This window comes from Sciurus vulgaris, assembly GCF_902686455.1.
Source record: "Sciurus vulgaris genome assembly, chromosome: 1".
Taxonomy (NCBI): Eukaryota; Metazoa; Chordata; class Mammalia; order Rodentia; family Sciuridae; genus Sciurus; species Sciurus vulgaris.
In genome coordinates this window covers 162,137,717-162,156,298 of record NC_136461.1, presented here as the reverse complement: position 1 = coordinate 162,156,298, position 18,582 = coordinate 162,137,717, and the positions used below count along the sequence as shown (strand labels likewise).

At 35.7% G+C, this 18,582-nt stretch overlaps 1 protein-coding gene across 1 annotated transcript in view; it reads left to right on the top strand.

Moving 5' to 3' along the window:
• Positions 1-18,582, top strand: part of CNGB3 (cyclic nucleotide gated channel subunit beta 3) — a 141,305-nt gene that overhangs the window by 27,381 nt on the left and 95,342 nt on the right. The gene's annotated exons all lie outside the window — the stretch shown is intronic.

Below are 18,582 nucleotides of genomic sequence, written 5' to 3'. Positions count from 1 at the left end.
TCTACTATGTGGTCACTTGGTTCTCCTTCTTTGTCCTCTAATGGTCATGTTTAACAGAGTGGCCCAGATGATCCTTTTGACATGCAAATTACCCCATTCTCCAGATTTTCCTGTGTCTTCTCATAGGATGCTGAGAACACCTGAAGTTTTTAGGACAAATATTATCTTCCTCTCAGCCCCCAAGGCTCCCTGCTTCTCTGACCTAAGCTCCCACACTTTAACCCTCTCACACCAGATACCTGCATAATTTCCTCATTTGCTTCTTTCAAAATCTACTCAAATTTCATCTTACTGGAAAGACCTTCTCTGATCACTCTATAGAAAATAGCAGTAACTTTCAGTCTCCAACTCCCTTACCTTAATTCACCTTTTGTCATGGTGTTTATCATATTGATACCACCATTTACCAGTGACAAGTTCTGCTTCCTCAGGTGTTGAAGTATAACATCAGAGAAGCATGCCAAGGCAAGCATTTTAAACAGGTTTTATTTAAAGGTAATAATACACACTTCTCCCAGGAGGGTGAAGGGGGCCATGGCTGATGTTCTAGAGTCCCAAGAAGTGAGCATGCCCTACATCTTTTATAGTTTAAGGTCTCTTTTGTTCTCCCGTTCTCTTCCCTCTTCTCTCTCCTTCTTGCCTATGTGACTAGGCCCAGTTTTGCAGGTGAGATGCAAAAAGTGAGAAGCTGATGGGCAGGAGGAGGGCCAAAGTGATTCAGGCAGGTAAGGGCCCAGGGGACATTAATTAGCAGTTCCCTGCCTGTAGTCCTTGACTGAAGTGAGCAGGTAAATTTGGTAATCAATGGGCTCAGGAGATCCTTGACAGTCCATTCTCCCAGAGGCAATCTCCAAGTTCCAGAGGCAGATGGCTTTCATGGCCTCCATTTCCTCAATTTGACCCCATCCCCTATTTCTACACTAACGGCCTGTCCCCAATTCTGGCTTCAATAGCCTGACACGTTCTGTGTTTTGTAAATGTCTGTACTGTCCCTCTCTCCCTACTACAAAGTAAAGTATCGGAGGCTAGAATTCTGCTAAGTTTGTTTGTGTTCTCAATTCCCAAAAGACTCTCTGGCATATAGTAGGCCTATGATAAATAAATGCTGAATAAATGCATGAATGAGTGAATGAGAGCCCCAAATTATATAATTTTGAAGGGAAGATAATATGTTAACCACAAAATTGTGACTATTCTTGAATTCTTAAATTTAAAATATTATCAAGTTAATTTCTCTTAAGTAACTGCACATATTCCATGAATATATTTGATCAAGCTCCTTGTCTGATTTCATAACATTTTTATCACAAATACCACCAAGTCTTTTCTAATGGCTCATAGCAAATTCACATCTTAAATGTACTTTTAAGCTATTTGGGGTCAAGAACAAAATTGAGCCCTCATGCTTTAACTGATTCCACAAGTACAAGAAGTAGAAGTTATGCATTCGACTTCCTCTCTACAATTGTTGGTTTCAACTGCAATTATTCTAATGACTCATGTGATAACCAGGTTTGGAAAAAGCACTGTAATCAGAGGGTGATTGCACTAGGTGTGCACCTCCAGAGTCTAGGACATGAGTTAAGACTTAAATGAAAGAAAAATGATGATTTAAGTCTGGAGTTTGGTAGGCATGGGTCCACGTAACTAAAGCATCCAGCTCTGGGACACAGTAAGCCTTCTATTGCGGGCAGAGCTAATTGGAGAAAGGCTTTGCTTCCCCTCAGGATTAAGACACAAGTGGTGGCCACATGAAAGAGTCCTCAAGGTTGTTGCACTTTTACCTATTTGGAACTCAATGAAGTGTTTTTCTCACACTAATGAGCAATGCATTTACTCACATGCTTTTAAAATTAGAAGCAGAGGGTATTTTTTAAAGTAATGAATGTTTTGCTTAAACCATACCAACATGTGTTTTGAAAGGAACTGAAAACGTAGCATATGGTTCACGTAGACTTAAATGTGCCTTGTTCAGACATTAATCTGAGGGGAAGAGGGGCTGTTCGCTTGTCCACCTTCTTAGGCAAAGTGATCTTTACTGAATCATCAATCTATTCTTTTTAGGTCAGAGATTTGGTTTTAGCAGAACCTAAAAAATTATGTCACTCCCAACTTTAAAAGACTATTTTTAAAAATATTCACTGAAAAATATAAACCACAATAAAAAAGCAACTGTGTTCTGTTTATCAACAAGTTATTTACATAAGTAACTACAATTAAATGGTCATATTTAGCTCACTGTCAGTGTGGGGCCTTGTAAAGAAAGTTAGGAAGCTAACAAGTGTTCATCATCAATGACTTGGTGAAAATCCAGCCGAGTATAACAACAGCAGCAAATCCTTTTTCTTTCTGCCAGTCAGCATCTGGTTCTGCATCACCCACCATTCCTATTCTGTATCTAACTATGATCCACACCATTTGGATCAACTCCATGTATTGGGGAAAAATACAAATTTTGCAGGCCTATCAACTTACCATCTCACCACTCATCTAACACCAAAGCCTCTGGTGCCATCTATAATCCATTTGCAGCTCCACCCCAAAAGGCCGTAATGGTGGATGCAACTCCTCTCTGAACCCTCATACTCCTGCCAGCTCAATCCCTAAAATCCAGCCTGTCATTGGTATTCAGCTTTGACAGCTTTTCATGCAACATCTCTTCTGCTTACAGCCAGAGAAGGTTTTCTGCTTGTAAGGATTTGCATCATTAGATTGGACCCAGCCAGATCATCCAGGATAATCCATTGATTTTAAACTCTGTAACCCACAAGTTCCTTTTACTTTGTAAATATTCACAGGTTCCAGAGCTGAGAACATGGACAAAGGGGACCATTCTACCAGTATCTTTTATTTTTCCTCACACCTGAGATTTATCTGCTCTGCAGAATTCAGTTTACTGACCCATAGTATAATTTGGTAAACATGATGAAAGACTGAACAAAACTTAAACAATGAAAATGAAAACGTTCCAAGACCGTAGGTTTAATTGGCCAAAGAAGAAAGCTGCCTCCTTGCTAACAGTAATACATATGAGAATTCTATTCAAAGTAAAATATTGGCAAAGGACTTCAGTAGATAATTAGAAATCCTAGACAATTTGCTTCTTCCAAGATGCTATTGGGGAGGCGTGGGGAAGAGTTTATTGCCTGTGGACAGCTTTAAATACTTGGACAGGAGCAAGTTTACGCTAATTTCAAATCTTTACTTGCTGTTGCTAATACCACATTTCTCATTCCTGTGTTGTAAGTAACCCTATTGAAGGTAACCTACTACCTCTTGGTCATTTGCATACAGGTGATACCTTAAAAATGAAAACAAGCAAACAAACAAAAAATATGGTGTTTTGAAAGTCACTATTTCTTTGAAACTCCCAATGCATTTTTCCATTGTAACAATGATAAAAATGACAGGCAGATGCCAAGGCAGGCCTACAAAATTCAATTTAGATTATGATTTACTTAAGACCAGAGAGGCACAGAAAGAACTCTAAAATTAATCTGTGAGCAATTGTATTCTGAGTTCCAGCTCAGAGCACATCATGCTACAATGCCCCTGACACAGAGATGCCTGTCTCACTCAGCTCCTCTCACTGGAGCAAGTGCCAGCCTGCTAGCCAGAGACCTCCAAGTCCCTGGTGTGACTCCTGCAGCCCGGGTCCAAAGTCCTTCAGAGCAATTCCACTGGGGAAGTAGCAAGAGCTACAGAGCTTTCAGGGTTGTGGAGCCACATGAGGCAGAACTTCACACCAAGCCAGCCTCAAGGAAGTCTGGTTTCCATGGATTTGTTTTCCTTTGCCTCCCAACTAACACTATTGCCAGTGACTCCATTTCCATTACAGCGAAGTCATCACCATACCTGGTTAACAGTATAGAAATATACAGCCTAATTGATTTTTCCTCCCCTTTCCCTATCAGAAGCACAAACCTTTAACAATTTGCAATTAATAATCTTATTTCTAGACACAATAAGAATTTTAAGATAGTATTTTTTTCCTCATAGTGTGATTTTCACATGCCCACTGTAGAAAACTTGAAAAATAGCACAAAATAAAAGCAAAAATGGTTTATAATGCCAACACTCAAATATAGCACCATAGCTACTCATTCTTTGATGAAAAATACAAATGAATGAATGAATACGTTCAGAGTATTAAGACTCAACAAGGCTTTACTTTTACAAGCTTTCTGGCAATAGTCAATCCTCTTCGGGGCACTGGCTCCTACTGAGCAGTGGGCTGCTGAACCAAAGCATGGATTAAGTTAAGAGAGGCACAGTAGCAATCAGTCACAACAAAGCTCCAGCTCTGTTCAGAACTGTCTGAACTGCACGGAGTTCTGCACCCATTAACGTGCACTTACACTGCCCTCTAGTGCCCATCCGTTAGCTCATGCAGCTGCTCACAATCAGAATAACTGGAAAGCTGAGAAAAAGAAAATGGCACTAAGGGTTAGAAGGAAATGATTAGAAAAAGAATTAAATTATGTGCACTCAGGGAATTCCTATTCTGGGAAAAATAAATTATCATAAATCTTCCATTTTCTTTCTTCCTCTCCACTACCCCCCAACTTTACCAACACAATACCAAAGTCTTTTTTTTTTTTCTTCATTTCAACAATGCCTGCAAGTGTAAAGAAAAGGATCCCTGTGATAAAGCTGTGAATAAAGGATAATAAGTTATTTAGAAACGTTTGGGTGTGAAGAGTTAATCTTTATAAAATAGGAATCTAATTAACAGAAAAAAAATAAACATATTAAAGGAAAATGAAGATGACATCTTACGCCTGCAGAAAATGAAAGATCATTCAAATTACTGTGTTAGGTGGTAAACCATATGGAAGAAGGTGGTAAACCAAATGAAAGAAGAGGAATATCTAGCTCTTCACATCATTCCAAAGAGTCAAATAGATTTCAGATGGATGAAGTTAAAAGCAAAATCAATTTTTTAATTATATGAAAATTAAAGTGAATCTTTATCAAATATATGATGAACTTTCTAAACTGGAATTTAAAAATGACAAAACAAATATGGATAATTAGATTACCTCGAAATAAAAACTTCTCAATGTTACAAAACAGAGCAAGGATACAATAAACAGATAAAATGTTCAACACCTCTAAAATGTTTTATCACAAAGAGAAGAGAAAAAGAATATGACTTCAAAACCAGCAATTAATAAGTGAAAAAGAATGACTTGAAAGTCAATGTGCAGACTTTTACCTCCAGAGTAACCAAAAATTGCTCATCAAAAGTATAAGCCAGGGGTTAGGAATATAGCTCAATAGGTAGAGTGCTTGCCAGCATGCACAAGGCCTTGGGTTCAATCCCCAGCACCACCAAAAAAAAAGAAAGAAAAGAAAGAAAAGAAAAGAAAAGAAAGAAAGAAAGAAAGAAAGAAAGAAGGAAAGAAAGAAAAGTACAGGGGCCAGTCCCCTTACACTAGTCTGTTGTGGGAGATTACCTAAGCAATCCAAGGTTTTCAGGTGTGTAGTTCAGAAAGGGAGGTGCAGTCTTTAACCATCCCCATTAAGTCTAAGGGGAGCTTCAAGACTAGAACCCAGCTTTTTAAAAATGAACAAGTAAACACCACCTCCAGCTGAGCATCTCCCAAATAAATATTGACAGAACTGAAGAGTAAACAAAAAAAGGATCAGGGGAAGCTGGTGTCCAGTTAAGTAAGGCGATCTAATGGAGGTTGAAGCATTTCAGAGACACCCAGGGAGAAGTATGAATTGACCTAAGACAGGTAAGTAACAATATCATGGACAATGCTTGGGAACCCACTGACCCCAGCATGTCCAGAAATCCAGCATGTCCAGAAAAAAAGAACAGTTCTGGAACATTCTGTGGTGAAGAGACTAGAGAAGGACAGTGGCTCAAAGGGCAAGGGGCTCTTGAAAGTGAAGCCAATGTCAACTGTAAGAGAAAGAGAGCTGTTAGAACAGATTTTGCATCTTACAAAGAAAACAGACATAAAAGACATAGTTTTAAGGGGAGTGGGGAATAACTGAGTCCCTGATTAGTTGTGGAGAAGAGGGCAGAATATCATGTGAAGAGCTGAAAATTCACATCCAGGAAACACCGTGACAGTTATGCAAGTTATCTGCATCTGCTGTGATCCTGACGCCTTGGCAGTTTGTCTTGAGGTTTCATGAAACAGATAAAAGTTTCCTGTAAATTGTAGAGTATTATGCAAATGTTACTTTTTATTCTAACAAGGACAGAATAATGAAAAGACTCCTTCAGGTATTCCTTGGGATTTTGTTTGTTTTTGCCCTTTTCCCTTGATACCACAAGGCAGTGTGGGTAACAAGATGGCAGACAGTTTCTAGTACAGTTATGCTAATGAGGTACTGTGGCCAAGGCAGCCAATGAAATGCTGAACATAGTAGGAAAAGAATTTTATGAACAAAATACAATACTCCTAAACTATGAATTATCACCAGAATGCTGCTTATGATTCTGGTCTCAAGGAAAAAGCAAAACTGAAGTTCTAAGGAGGGAAATGAAAAACCATTAAGGAGTAACAGACTCTGTATTGATTCTAAACAGTAATTGATCAATCCTATAACTATTAATCCTGCAGTACTAGAACTATGCTTTACAAAGTCTCCCTTAAAGGAGAGCATTTTACAACTAATAAGATACCATCACTTTAAACAGAAATAAAGGGACAAAGCTAAAAATATGTGTAAAATGCTTGGGAATATTTCCACCAATGTCCATCTGGGCAAGGTTTCCCCTGATCACTCATCAACAAAACCAAAAACAAAAATTGTTTGTAATTCTCAGCATTTGTTTGTGAAATCAATTTTGAAATTAAACATCAAATATCTGTGGTGAGCCCTACTACCTATTAATTATAACAGCAAAAGACTTAAAACAGAAGTAGCATATTTAAATAAACACCAATATAGTCAAAATTTTAAAACATTATATAATTTTAAAAGTTAATCTGTATTTATTGACCAGGAAAAACAGTCATGGTACAGGGGAGTCAACAGATCTAGAACACATTTTGGAAATAAGGGAGATAAAAATTTGTGATAGATTAGCAATGGGGAAAATATATATATTTGGAATCAAGTGCTTATAAATACCTTTTCACACCCAACTAAAAACACAATAAGCAGCATTATAATTAATGTAATAATATAATGAATGTTACAGTATGCATCTTTCTACATTTATCTTTTCAAACTTGTACTTTTAGTTCCATAAAATGATTTTTTAATTGCAGTTGCTTAGTCAAAGAATGCACACATTTAAAGTTTTAAGATGTACTTTCAGATTATTTTCCTTAGAAGTCAAAATAATTTGTATTCAGCTATTTATGTCCCTACATACTCAACACAGTATATAATTGATTTTCATAATTTTTGCCAATCTGTTAAGTAAAAATGGGCCCATGCATGTGAAATTTACCATTCATTTCCAGGGATTTGAGGACCCATCAGATTTCAGTGTCTTCATATAAAATTCTTCTTTTAAACCATGTTCACCTTCTTATATGTCATTTGTTGTCACCTATCATATCATTCAAATTTCTGCTTCTGTTTTCACATTCCTTTCTGTCACTTTTCTTCTCCCTTATAAGGATCCTTATAATTAATTATTCCAGGCCCCACTCAGATAATCCAGGATATTCTCCCCAGACCCTCAAGATCCTCGATTAAATCACATTTGCAAAAATCCCTTTATTTTTAAAAGAAGGTAACATTGACAGGAGATTAGAACGTAGATATCTTCAGGGACCATTATCCAGCCTAACCCAATATTTCTACATTCATTAGGTAGAAATCTGTGTTCCATAAACCCCCAAGAACTGGCTGGACTTAGTGACTAACTTGCAACTAGAGAGTAGTGGAAAGAGGTGATCTTACAGAGGAGAAACCAGCAAATGCTTCCTTAGGCAGGTGGTCCTGGTTAATATAATCAGTTGTGAGACATTAAGTCCCCCAGTACGATGTGATGATAGGAAAAATTCACCTCCATGAGATTCTTCCTCCAAATTTTCATCCCAGTCTAGTCTAAACATGAAAAGAAATAAAAAATCAAAAGACATTCTGTAGATTATATGATCTGATCTGTACTACTCAAAACTGTCAAGACCGTGAAAAACAAAGAAAGACTGAAATACTGTTACAGACCAGAGGAAATGAAGGAGACTTGGTTGATTACAGAAAGCGATGTTCTGACTTAAACTGGATTCATGAATAAAGAATGGACATTAGTGGAAAAACCACTGAAATCTGAATAGTCTCAAGCTTAGTTAATAATGATATACCACTGTTACTTTCCTTAACTTTGACAAATACACTATGGCTATGCATGTTATTAACAACTGGAGAAAATAAATGGTGGAGGGGGGGTCCTCTGTATTATCCATGTACATATACTCTAAAATTATTTCAAAAATTTAAGTTGACTTAAATTAACAAAATAAAATATTACATGCCAATTTTGATCTAGCAAATTAGCAGAATGCTTTTAAAAGAATATACAATGTTGAAAAGAGGGAGATAAAATAAACCTTCTCAAATGTTATGGTACTTCTTTAGAAGAATCACCAGCAGTTACCAGGATACTTAAAAATATTCAAGCTCAAAAATATTCAATGTTACCATTTTAGAAAATATATTCTAAGAAAATATTCCGAAATGTATAAAATCTTCATGGTCAAAGAGGCAACAGAAATGCTGCAAAATCTATAGTAATATAACATTTGTATCTATAATACGAAATGTGTATACATCTTAAATGTTCAACAATAGAATAATGTAGTGAAGACTTAAGAACAGCCCCCCTGGTGGACTCTGCCACATTGTAGAACTGATTACAGAATTGTTGACCCTCTCAGCCTTCAAAGGTGACAACAGGATCTATCTGTGCAGCCAGAGCCCCAGGAACATTGCCTCTGGCCTCAGCAGTTTTATCTGTTCACCTCAGAGTGAATTAAAAATAGTTACTTTCCAATGTTCATAAAATGAAAAAAGTAAAGAAATATTTTATGGTATATGCATTAAAGATAGTTACTGCACAGTCATTAAAATGTTTACAAAAAAATTCTCATAAAAAATGTCAGATAATTTGTAACAAAAAGGAAAATATAGAGTTGTATGTAATATCTAACTCAATTTCTTTCAAAGATATTTATACAACAAAAATTTAAAGAATATGTACCAAAATGCTGTGATTTTCTTTGAATAATAGATCTAAAATATATTTTCTATATTTTTCAAGTTCTCAATAATTACTATTAATTTTCAAAAATTAAAAGATAAATTTTAATGTCTTTAATGGTAAAACCCATGTTATGGTTGAATAAGAGAAGTGCCCATAAAGTTCCTATGTTAGGGCTTGGGGTACTCAGTTGGTAGAGTGCTTGCGTTGCAAGCACAAGGCCCTGAGTTCAATCCCCAACACCACAAAAAAAAAAAAAAAAAAAAAAAAAAAATGTTCCTTTGTTAATGCAGGAGTGTTCACAGGTGAAGTGATTAAATTGTGAGACTTGTAACTTGATCTGTCCATCCCAGTTTGAAAGGACGGACTGGGTGGTAACTGTAAGCTGGAGGTACATAGTTGGAGGAGTTCGGTCACTGGAAGGGTTTGATTTTTTATTTTCCTGTGTGTGTTCTCTCTCTCTCTCTCTCTCTCTCTCTCTCTCTCTCTCTCTCTCTCTCTCTCTCTCTCTCTCTCTCTCTCTCCCTCTCTCTCTCTCTCCCTCTTCCTCTCTGCCCCCCACCTTCCTTGCGCTGCCTCACCTCAGACCCTCAGCAATGGAGTCAGCTGCCTATGAACTGATACAGTGGGTCAAAATAAACTTTTCCCCCTCTATGTTATTCTTGCCAGGTATTTTAGTCACAGTGATGTAAAAGCTGGCTAAAACAATCCATTAAAAAAAAAGAGAGAGAACAAAAAAACTGACAGGGCATGATCATTTCCAAGTGACTATCTACTGAATTATTTCTAAAACAATAAAATCTACGGTGACATGGTAGAACAGTGATTAAGTATTGTTACACTGTGATCTGCCTAGTTTACTCATCTTTAAGTTTCCTCAGCAGTCCACAGAGGGCCCACTTTCAAAGACTGGGTGGTTATCTGACTAAGTATGATCAAAGAGAATTCCTACTGAAGAATTGAATTAGAAAAATTCTGAAATGTCCCCTCAAAACTTATCTTCTAGGGGCTGGGGAGATCAGCTAAGTCAGTAGAGTGCTTGCCTTGTAAGCACAAGGCCCTGGGTTCAATCCCCAGGACCAAAAAGAAAAAAGAAAACTTACCTTTTGTGCCCCAATATAAACATTATGGATTATTGTTACCATTAAACCCTCATGTGTATTTCAGGAAATAAACACCAAAAGAAATTATATTCCATTAATTCTGCAATATTACCAACGTTGACCTATTTTGCCATTTTAGACTTAAAAATTTGTAGTTCCAGTCTATACTTTCTATCCTTTGTTGGCCAAAGAGATTTTTTTATAATCAAGGAACAGCTGAATCTAAAAGAAGAGAGGAATAGATACTACATTCAAAACTTTCAATTTGGATAATGATGAGCTCATACATATCAAAATAGAAAAAGTTTTTTTTCATACATTTCCAAGTATTTAAAAATGAAGCATTTATTCTGGGCTGGGGAGGCAAAGATTTTAATGAAACTAGGATTCAACAATTGCAAATTTTTTCATATTTTAAGTTTTATTTCACATAATTATCCAGAAATAATAATCAGGATTGAGAATTATTCAAACATTCTGGTTTAGTAAACTTTTTTATCATGTGACCCAAATACCTGACAAGAAGAACTTTGAGAAGGAAAAATATTATTTTGGCTCAGGTCTCTGTTTATGGTTGGCCAACTCCTTTGACCTGGACCTGAGGTGAGACAGAACATCGGGGCAAAAAATGTGTTGGAGGAAAGCCGCTCATCTCATGACAGCTAGTGAGTAGAGTGAGTGAGTGAGTTGGGATGGGACCAGGGACAGATTTAGTCTCAATATGCCCCCAGGGACCTACTTCCTCCAGTCACATCTCACCAGCCTATAGTCACAATCCAGTAGTTCATTCAATTTATTAATCTATTAAATGGATTCATCTCCTGATGAGGCTCTAGCCCTTACGCTCTAATCATTTCACCTCTGAACATTACTACATTGCCTAACATGTAAGCTTTTCAGGGGACCCAAATCATAACACACTGCTTCCTTTTAGTCAACCAGTTTACCCACTTTGGGGGTCACTGTTGTTGATTCACACCTTAATCTGGTATCACTGGAGGTGAGGGGAGGAAAAAAGTTAGAATTTAAATACTGTCATCTTTTTAAATGTAACTGAGAGATCTTTTGTAAATAGAAAATAGCATTAGAGAAATAAGGCCTATTCTAAGAAAACCTCTGAGTTTTTTACTATAACTTCCATGTAAATACAACTAACTGAAAATACTCATTATGGAAATTGCACATGTCCATATATTTTTAAAGTACTGAGTGTTTAAGTGTTTAAAAATAAAAAGCAATATATTTCAATAATTTCTGAGAGGTACAAATGCCTCAGAGTAGAGTTTATTACCAACAAAAAGAAACAACAACAAAGATGCATGGTTTAGTTAAATGAAATAAACCAATAAAAAATATTGCTTCTCTTAGGATATTGCTCTTATGCTGAAGTAATCCACTTTGAAAATACCAGGACCTCCTTTTTGTGAAGGTGTAATAAAACATTTATAGCACTTTAGTGTCTTCATATACTAAAACAAGAAATTGAACATTGAAAATGTTGTAGGAGTCTTGCTACTTTATTTGGCTAGACTGAAAGAGAGAGAAGAATGAGAGAAGAAAGAAAAAGGCAGGAGATAGATGGGGGGAGGGTGGAGCAGGAAGGGAGGGCAGGAGAGGAAGAATAAAAGTCAGAAAAGAGATAAACTATATTTTTGGTTCCAATTGACTTTCCTCCTAGCCTAGGAGGAAAGATTAAAGGATTCACCACCAGCTGAGACTGGAGGATTATGAGCATTGTTCAAATAAAATACTCTGACAACACCATAAATTTAGCAAAAGGATTGAAAATATAGGAAATTAAATTTCTATCCAAACTAATTGCAGCTTTCAGACAATGAAAGACTTGATAGTGCTTCACAGTTTTTCCTTTTATTGGTTATTGTGAGTGTCAGGACTTTGTCCTGCGTCAGGATCATACATAATATTCAGTAAAAATCCATAAGTACTAACAAATGGCTCATTGGAAATGGCATTCGTGTAAAATATGTTAGCATCCAAGAGAATTGTCTAGTATTTATTTGTGAAAAAAATAAAACTAAATCATCTATATTTTAATTATGAATCATTATAGCAATATAAGAAAATAATGAAGATTTTTAAATTGTTATAATTCCCAATATGTAAGGTACAACAGGGCAGGTAAGAAAAATGGTTAAAATTTTAGGGGACTTAAGGCTTAGTTTTTCCAGAAGAAAAAAACAAATTGTAGGTATGTTCTGTTTCACTAACCTTCAAAATGCAAATGATCACTCCCCCTAAGAAAACTATAATTAGATCAGAAAAGTGAATATAGCACCCAGGATAGTAAATTATACACCCAAATAGGTGGAGGGCCTCAAACTCCCCATCTGCCTTTCAGAGTCTTTTAATATTAATGCTCACAATAAATAAGAGGGGTGGGTAGACAGAAGAACCCCAAAGATAAAAGTACAAGAAAGGAAGTGAAGTAAGACAGAAATGTACTTTCCCACTGACAGGCTATCTTCATTACCTTGATGGTAAACTTGATGTGGCTTAAGATAATCCAGTGTTCAACTGAAAAGTAGTCAAAATTTATTTTTGTGGCCCCCAAACCCCCTTTATTTCATCATCTGAAAATATTTCTTCCTTATTTTCAACACCTTCACTTCTCTCAAACTGAAAATCCCAACTTCATACTCCCTCTAACATCCTACCCCTTTCCAACTATCTCCCTCCACTCCCATCATCTAAATCTGTTTTGGGAAAGAAAACAACCTTGGTAATTTACATCTTAACATACATTATATACTAACACTCCAAAAATCAAGTTAAGCCTAATTCTGTTTGTGGAATAAAGAGCATTCCCCTATGAAGACCTTTTAAGATTCATCAGTACATGGGGAATGCTCTTGGGGAATGGAACAAGGAATCAAACCTCATAAGCAATTGTTCAAAATATTCTGTTGCTTGACTGCAGATTGAAGGTGAGCCACAAGACAGTTGAGAAGAATGACCCTGTATGAGACAACACTGAGATTCCATCTAAAACACAAAGAGTAATAATAATATAATTGCAGAACATATAATGTCACTGTTAGTTGTGTTACTCAAACTTACCTGTAGTAATCTGTTTGCTTCTTAGTATTGCTTCCTAAAGGAACTCTGACAAAATGGAGTGTTCCAGACAAAGGCACCAAGGATGACAGTGAAAGGGAGAATGAGCATATGAAAGCATCCTTTGTAGCATGTATCTTGGAAATGTAAGGCTCATGACGGGAGGGAAATGATGATTGCTTTGGATAATTTCTGCTCACTGTATAGAAGGGAGGCTAGACTTGTGCTGTGTAGTAGTTTCAGAGGACAAATTGAAGATCAATACAAAATTTTAGAGTGTCTTACTTTAGGTTCAAAAGTCTTCCCAATTCAGAAGATGAAGACAAATATATCACTCAAAACCTTTCTCTACTGATCCTCCTGAGAGATTTTATCTCCAGGCCTGTTTGCATCTCCAGATTTCTGTTCACTCTCACCCTCTTAGCACATGCCCTGAGTGCTACCTTCCACAACAATCTCAGGCCCCATTTGCTTTTTTTGAAGTAAAGCACTCCCTCATTGTGAATGTCACACAATTCTGCAACTGTGTGTGTTACCATACATAGGGATTGCTTTCATTTTTATTGTAAATTATTTAAAAATGAATAATGTAACTTACCTCCTTAGAATATTCATATACATATTTCATAATGGGTACTCTATAAACATTTCACCTTGGAATTTAACATACTATAATGTAATGTCCTGCAATATAGCAAGTTTCTTGGGGGCAAAATCTTCTGGCATTTTATATCTAGTTGCTGGCCAAAAGTCTAATATATCAATAATTGTACATTAATTGAATGAATGATAGTGGATTTTTAAAGCTCTTTGAGAGGAAATTCAATCACATAAAATTATTCATTTTAAAGTGAACATTTCAGTAGCATTTAGTAGGCTCACAATGTTGTGCAAACACTGCTTCTATTTCCAAAATGATTACATCACTCTACAGTAAATTTGTTTTTAATCAATTAAATTGTTTCTCCCCATTATCTGCTCTTCCCAGTTCCTGGTGTCCACCAATATACATTCTATTTCCATGGATTTAATTTTTCCAGATATTTGTACAAATGGAATCATATGGCATGTGGTCTTCTATATCTGTCTCATCACTTAGTATAATGTTCTCAAGGTTCAACCATGTTGTAGCCTATATCAATACTTCATTCTTTTTTATGGCTGAATAATATCTCATTGTATGTACATACTACAGTTTATCCGTTTATTCATTAATGAATGTTTGAGAAGTTTCCAACTTTTGGCTATTGTGAATAGTGCTTTTATGTGTGTACACATACTTAAGTATCTGTTTTCTAATCTTTGGATATATACCTAAAAGTAGAATTTTAGAGTCATAGAATAATTTTATCATTAACTTTTTAAGGAACTGCCAAGATGTTTTCCACAGTGACTGAACTATCTTATATCCCAACAATGAATGAAGAGGTAAAAGGCTTCCAATTTCTCAACATCCTTGCCAATACTTCTTTTCCCTCTTTTTTTTTTTTTTTTTTTTTTTTTATTATAGTCATCCTACTGAGTGCAAAGTGGTACCTCTCGATGGTGGAATTTAAAATATTGATCCATTTTTAGCACATCTTTAACACCTGCAGAAACAACTTTACTGCAATGCTAATAAAGCTTAAGTTTCAGAGTTCCCCACTGAAGACCTTGCATTTGTAATTATCGATCCTTTTTTTAAAGAAGTACCTAAAAGTTATATAAATTTCTAGCACTGCAAAACTTGAATTTCCCCCTGCACTCAAGCAAATAAAAGTATCCACTGTTCACAAGTATAACAAAAATATACCTATCTCCAGCTACAGTGATCTTTGGTCTCCAATATCACTGTACTCACACTGAAAGCCTTTCTGACCACCAATATCATATCACCTGAGTAAGAAGTTTACAAGAGGCATGGAAAGAACCAAATTAATCCCAGTCTCTTATCAATTGCAGAACACTCTGTGTTCATGTTATTGCTGAAATGCCAAATGTAAACTTTGATTTCCAAGAGAATTCATGTGCAATTCTGCTGACAATTACCTCTTCTTCTGAAATATCAAATTAAAAAGAACAGAGCCATAGGGTGTCTGCAATACTTTAAGGATATAATCTCTTTTATATTGCTTTTACAGTTTGCTTGTAGCCAATAGGATGATTCTATCACATTTCTGTCACATTCACTAAGAGGAATCAAGTTGCAGATGCAAATTTATATGACTATAGATGTCCCTGATTTACATAAAAATCTGTGATGCACATCCAAGATTTGCACTGACTACAAATAGATCAAATGGTGAATTCCCTCAGTCATGCCCAAATGATTTATGAGTAAGTTTTACAGCTATGTGCTGTTATGCCCTTCAGAAACTAGAGTATTTGAATTGAATATTCAGTGTAATACAGTATGTGACAGACTATACAAATTATTTGCACAAGACATGGTAAGTAATTTTGACTATAAAATTTGATGACAATGTTCATCAGGAGAGTGGCCTGCCTCTCTGAAAAAGACTTCAAAATTTATGTTACAGTCCTGTCTAGTATTCTTGGTTTTCCATATTTTCCTCTTAAAGATTCAAAAGTTTTTCCCTATAGTTTATCATATAATTCTCAACAAAATATCAGCTTTATCTTACATATAAAAAATGTAAGTTTAAGTTAGTATCATTTATCTTAAATATTGAAACTCACCTTCTAGCACATATTTCTAAAATAAAACCCAAATAACTTACTATATTCTCATTTAGTTGTGTTCCATGTTACTTTGAATGTTCGCTACTTTTTTCCCTCCTGGGGCCGAGGATTGGATTCAGGAAGCTTTGTAACACTGAGCTACATCCCAGTCCTTTTTTACTTTTTATTTTGAGACAGAATCTCGTTAAGTGGCTGAGGCTGGTCTCATTTGTGATCCTCCTGCCTCAACCTCTTAAGTCTGTGGAATTACAGGAATGAGCCACTGTACCCAGCTGTTCTCCACTTTTTAAGAGAAAATAATGATTATAAACTGGTTTGATCACTGAATATCAAAATATTCACCTTTAAAGTTGAGCAAACATGGAGTTCTAATTTTTTCCATTACTTTCTTCTCTAGCTCTGTTAAAATTTGTTTTTAACCTTCTATCAACTACTTGCATGTCTGGCTTTTCAATCATGTAGATTTGGCATCAGTTGGTTTCTCTGTAAAGGACATAATAAAACCCATCTCATTGAGTTTTGTAAGAACCATGTTTCACATTGACACAGCTAATATTTCAGAAAAATCAGGATTTCTACCATTTCCTTAAGAAAGAGAAACTGCTTAAGCTTAGAAAAAAGTAGGGCTCCTATCAGCACTTTAGATATGTAAACTTGCAAGACAACTCCTGTAAATGGTATTTCTCAAACTTCAATGTGCACACAGTTCATCTGAGGAACTTCTGAAATGCAGATTCTGATTCAATATGTCTGAGTTGGTGGACTAACAGGCTCCCAAGGGGATGCTACGGGTCCACTTGGAGTTTCACAGTCACAGAACTCCATGTTTCTACCAAAAGATGCTAAACGTAAATAAGTCAGTAGCCTGCCATTGGGTTAGTAATGCCTATTTTTAGTTAATCATTTAAATTGCAGATAATTATAGATTGACATGCCCTTGTAATCATACGTAAAGATTCCACGTACCATTTACCTGGTTTTCCCCAATGGTAACATCTTAACTACAGTATCAGATACTGACATTGAGAATCTACAAATCTTATTCAAGTTTCCCCAGTTTTACTTATACTCATTAATATGCATATAATTTTGTATGTGTTTAGTTTTATGCAATTTTATCACATATGCAAATTGTCATATTCACTGCCACAATCAAGATACATAACAGTTCCGTCACTGCAAACTTCTCTCATTTTGCCCTTTGATATCCAAATCTGTCTCCCTCCCTATCTCTATACTGCAACGTAACCCTGACCCCAGACAGTCACTAATCTACTCTTCATCTCTACAGTTTTGTCATTTCAAAATGGTACATTGATGGGATCTTATCAGATGTAACCCTTTGACATTGGCTTTTAATCAGAATAATTCCCCAAAGATTCAGCAAAATTGTGTATGCATCAGCAGTTCATTTCTTTTTGCTGGTTTTGTGGTACATGGTGTGGATGTACCACAATTTGTTTAACCATTCACCAATTGAAAGATAACTGAGTTGTTTCCAGTTTAGAGTTATTACAAATAAAGCAATTATGGATATTTGTGCATTTTTTTGTGCAAACATGGGTTTTATTTCTCTGGGATAAAAATGCCTAAGAGTGCAATTGTAGAGTCATGATAATTGCATGTTTAGTTTTATAAGAAACTCTCAAACTATTTACTAGAATGTGCCATTTTACATTTCAACCAATAGTACATGAGTGACCCAGTTTCTTGCAGATTTGTGAGCATTTGATGTTGTCACTATTTTTTATCTTAGCCACTCTGAGAGATATGTAATGATATCTCATTGTGGATTTTATTTCATTTCCTAATAGGTAATGATGCTGAACATCTTTTCATGTGCTTATTTGCCATCTGTTTATCCTCTTCTGTGAAATATCTATTCATGTCTTTTGCTCATTTTATGAGATTATTGTCTGTTTTTTACTGTTGAAATTTGAAAATACTTTATAACCTCTAGTTACTAGACCTTTGTCAGACATGTAGTTTTCAAATATTTTCTCCCAGTCTATAGCTTGTCTTTTTAACCTATTAACAGAATCTTTTACAAAGCAAAAATTTTTAATTTTGATCAGATACTGTTTATCAACTTCTCCTTTTACATGCAGGACTTTTGATGTCAAATTTAAGAATGTTTTGCCAGCCTAGATCTGGAAGATTGTCTCCTATCTTTTCCAAAAGTTTTATACTTTTATATTTTCCACCTAAGTATATGATCTGTTTTGAGTTAGTTTTTGTATAAAGTGTAAAGTTTAAATTCAAATCCATTATTTTGCCTACGAATGTCCAACTGGTCCAGCATCATTTGTTTAAAAGGCTATCCTTCCTTCTTTGAATTACTTTTGCACCTTTGTAAAATATCAGTTGGTGGCTTTTTAATGGTGACATGAACGTCCTGCAGGTCTGTCCTCAGCAGCAGATAACTGAGGGCAATCACGACTATGTCAGTGACCCAGTCAGTACAAACTTCTTTATGGAAATGTAATTACTAAAAAAGTAAGGAAAGTTATTACCAGCTGCTTATATCTTAAGGGAAGTTTC